Source organism: Carassius gibelio, chromosome A7 (assembly GCF_023724105.1).
Source record: "Carassius gibelio isolate Cgi1373 ecotype wild population from Czech Republic chromosome A7, carGib1.2-hapl.c, whole genome shotgun sequence".
NCBI lineage: Eukaryota > Metazoa > Chordata > Actinopteri > Cypriniformes > Cyprinidae > Carassius > Carassius gibelio.
Window position 1 is genome coordinate 17,230,518 of NC_068377.1, and position 4,306 is coordinate 17,234,823.

The 4,306-nt window shown below is 35.6% G+C and overlaps 1 long non-coding RNA gene across 2 annotated transcripts; it reads right to left on the reverse strand.

Moving 5' to 3' along the window:
* Positions 1-220: 220 nt before the first annotated feature.
* LOC128016691 (uncharacterized) lies at positions 221-3,229 on the reverse strand. Of its 2 annotated transcripts, none has more exons than XR_008184250.1 (5): positions 2,720-3,229; positions 2,014-2,314; positions 1,741-1,834; positions 930-947; positions 221-395 (listed from the first exon to the last, which is right to left on the reverse strand). It is a non-coding gene; the product is annotated as an uncharacterized LOC128016691 (long non-coding RNA). The 2 variants fall into 2 exon arrangements; XR_008184251.1 differs by having other exon boundaries at positions 1,741-1,808; positions 2,720-3,228.
* Between the last annotated feature and the right edge of the window lie 1,077 nt (positions 3,230-4,306).

Below are 4,306 nucleotides of genomic sequence, written 5' to 3' on the forward strand. Positions count from 1 at the left end.
GGAATTTCAATGGTATTTCAATTATCAGGAATATTGAAACAATGTTGAAATTTCAACTGAACTAAGGATCAACGTGATTTCAATGGAATTTCAATCATTTTTAAATGTTAATTTTAAATGTAATGCCATAAATTAAATAGCCTGCTTTATCTACAGCCAGGATGTTAAAAATTAATGGAACATTTAAAATCTTGTATAAAACACAGAACACACCACACTATTTAAAATCAAATTAATGTTTATTAGCCTCTTTACTCTTTATTTACACTTCATTGTCATCTGATGCCTGCATAAGTTGTCGTCCAGTCCCTCCTGCCCGGTCTGGCGCATAGCGCAGCCACTTTTGGGTGAAAATTGGGTGATGGTAGCTGTCCCCATCTGCTGAGTAAGAGCATCTAAAACAGAAGATAAAATCACAATGCAAAACAAATATAGCATTTAAGTTAAACAGAACATATATTTGAACAAATTCAGTAGCCTAGGCCTATGATTTTTCAATGATCGGATAAGGCAATAAGTTCTCGTGTTGTAGGCTAGATCATATTTCCCCTATATTCAAAGCACTTTTCAAAACTGCCTGTTCATGGATGTATTCGAATTAAAGGGAGGCAAAAAGGATTAGCTTGCAGTGACCTCTTTCATAAGGAAAATGTATGAGGCCAATTGACTCAAAAATGTTTGTTTATTATTTTATTGGTTCAGAAGTAGTTGTTAACTCCACAAATTTAATATAAATAACTGGATACTAATTAAATAGTTAATGTAGATTAGAGTTACCATAGACAAAAGATGTTTTGACAAAATAATCATAGACAAAAACCGTTGCATCCAGTTTTTGATGAGGTTTTGGGCTGGAAAACCAATTGCAAGTGGTGCAAGTTGTTTGCAGAAATAAAATAAAATGAAATCAAAAATATTGTTTTGCTTACTTGGTGTGCAATAGTGATCTGTAAAAGAACAGAAAAGACAAAAATCTCTGTTAAAAACAGCAATTAAAATTCACAATCATACAGTGTGACTGTACTTTATACATATGTACTCAGGTAACCAATCTGTTATTAAAAATATAAAAACAAAAAATATAAACAACATAATATACAAATTAAATATACAGTGGTTTATTCTTTTCAGCTACAGTTGATGTAATAGTAGCATTCAAGAAATAAATGTAAAATATAAAAAACGAAATACACTTTAATGTAGGCCTATAAAATATACAATTCTCATTAAAGCTAATGAATTACGCCCCATTAACTGGACTCCCCCGGCCTCTCAGATCACCATAAATGTTAAAGGGATTTTAATGCTAAAATATGCTATTATTTTTCACTTTCTTCCTATAGTGAATATCAAGCTACAATATATCTGTTTGTCAGCTCAAATGTTTCAGTGGTAGAACTTTTGCCTGGCGTGTCAGAGGTCCGGGTTTGGGTATTAAAATGAAGTACAATAGTTGTGCAAGTACAATGCTGTATCACTTGTGACGCAAACATCCAAAAGCAAATGAAAGCCGATGAGTACAACTGATGAGTAGTTTACACTTTATAGATTAGGGGGTGCAGAAAGCTTTGTAAATTATTTATAATGTTTATTGAGATAATAGTACAATGTTGACATTTCAATGATTTATAAGTGATTAATAATATATTAACTAGTAACTATTAACCATTAAGGATTTTGTTTGATTCAGTTGTTTACTGAAGGCCCTGACTGAAACCCCAGGGTACTCAGGGTACTTACTGTCTGACAGCAGGTTCACTTAGACTCTGCTCATCATCACTGAAGAGTCCAGGAACAAAATAAGCCATCTGACACAGAGACAACGATATTTACTCTGCAGTTCCAGGTTCATTAGAAGGAAACAAGATAAAGCAGAGGTAAAATGCAGATAAAAGACAGAATAATATATATAACAACAATAATAACATATGTAATATACAAATTCTACTACTAATAATATAATCTTAAAATAACAGAATCTATATTTTTAATTTTAGGTTGAGTGTGACTTACGTTTTGATGTCAGGGACTTCTTAAAATTGGTGAAATATATTCTGAAAAAGGCATATTAATGTATTTCATGAGCTTCTTTCATGAGTATTTCATGAGCTTCTTTTCATGAGTTCACCTGTATTTCTAAGTCAGTATCTCCCGTCAGCCACACTTCTGAAGGGAGATACTGAATTAGAAATACAGATTTACTGAAGAAGCTCATGAAATACATTAATATGCCTTTTTCAGAATATATTTCACCAATTTTCTTTTCAAAAATCTTGGAGTTTCACTTTGTTCTGTATAGTTTCTTTCTGTCCTCCTGAAATCACAGAACAATTTGTATTAATATCTGTTTATCATGAAATATAAACACTCATGTAAACTTGTTTTCAGCCGATTACACTCTCAGTGTAAGTGACGTCATCGATTCAGTAAATCAGCCTTTTCCAAAAAAACACTGACAAATCACCAGCAAAACATTCAAAGTGCCATCAAAATATCTCATACACACACGAAGATTTGATGAAAAGCCCAGAGTTTCATCAACAAGAGCTCAAAATTAGCCTAACGTTACCTGAAAACTGCTAAGACGCTAACGGACTTTTTCGAAGACATTAAACCATTTCTATAAAATAAATTTAATTGAAACATGTCAATAACAAGTAAGAAACTTGTCAGAAACATTTGTATATCATATTTGTGTGATTTTAGCGACTAAACTTACCTAAAACAGCGTCAACCGCAGCGAGAGACGGAGATTACTGCTTGCCAGTAACGGTTTTTGTGTTGACGCCCCGTTTCCATGGCAACTCTGCTCCCCGCTCGCGCAGAACTCAGCGCACACACAGCATTCACACAAACAAACATCTCGAGTTAAAACATTACATTTATAATGTACAGCCTCATTCAATAATCACTCACTATAGAGACGGATTCTTTCTGGCAGCCTGTAAAAGAGTGAAAAACGCGACGAAAAAGCAGTCAGGACTTCTCTTTAATAAACCGCTTTTACATTTTCCCTCCGAGAAACTGCTGGAAACTCAAGGCTTTAACATTAATTTACCGTGACCGTTGTCTAAACAAGTTAACGGTAACATTATTTGAAAATGAGCCAGTCTCTTCAGCTGCCCACAGACTGTATAAAAACACACCGCGTGCCTGTGCTGTCTGGATTCATATCGAACATTAAGCAAGCTTACCTGTACACTTGTGCCAAGGGTCCACAAACGAGCTGTGTCCGGTGCAGTACGTTGGGTATACCACCCGTTGATCTCCCGGTCAACCAAAAATCGATGCATTTTCAATCATATTTCCTGGTCAACTATATTTCGATGCATTTTCTATCATATTTCCCGGTCAACTATATTTCGATGCATTTTCAATCATATTTCCCGGTCAACTATATTTCGATGACTTTTCAACAACCGCATCGTTTCTCTGTCCACTATAAATCAATTACTTTTCAACACATTCAGGGATCACCCAGTAACCAAATATCAATGCTTAATCAATCATAAAGATAACTATAGATCAATGTTGTTCCAATATTGTTGTCATCAACATTAATAACATCAGGTTTTCATCGATATGATAATGTTGATTCAACATTTATTTTGCATTGAAATTTCAATATCAACCATAATGATGATTCAGATGGAAAAACAATGTTTATTCAATGTTGGCTTGCTGTCTGGGGTGTGACCTGAGGGTGATTGGTTCTAGCGTTCATTGAATTGCTGGTTCTGACAGTTGTCACTGCCATTGGGCATGCACTCCCTTTAGCGTGGCGGCGTGGGTATTTCGTTCCCCATAGTATCGATGACGCATTGTCGAAGTTCCCTTCGAAAGGGAACGTCTCAGGTTACAAATATAACCTTTGTTCCCTGAGAACAGGGAACGAGACAATACGTCTCCCAGCCATGCCTCAGGGTCTGCCTGCCAAACAGTCCCTTCAGACGAAAGGATATTGTCATGGTTTCAAGGCGCCCTTTTTATATCCAGGTTGCACGCTCAACATTCAAGCTGATGATTCACGGCTGTCGCCGGTCAGCATGATTGCTGTGAGTTGATATTTGATTTCAGACACCTGTCACATCTGAGGCGTTCCCCATAGCGTTGATGATGTATTGTCTCGTTCTCGTTACATTTGTAACCTGAGACGTTTCCTGTCATTATGTCATATTTTTTGTTTGACTCATTAAGCATTCCTTCTTACAGCATACACCAGTTTTCGCTTCACATGCATGTACATTCTTCAAAAGTGGGGACGATTGTTGACATACTAAAATAGAAATTGAAATGGAATGCTATA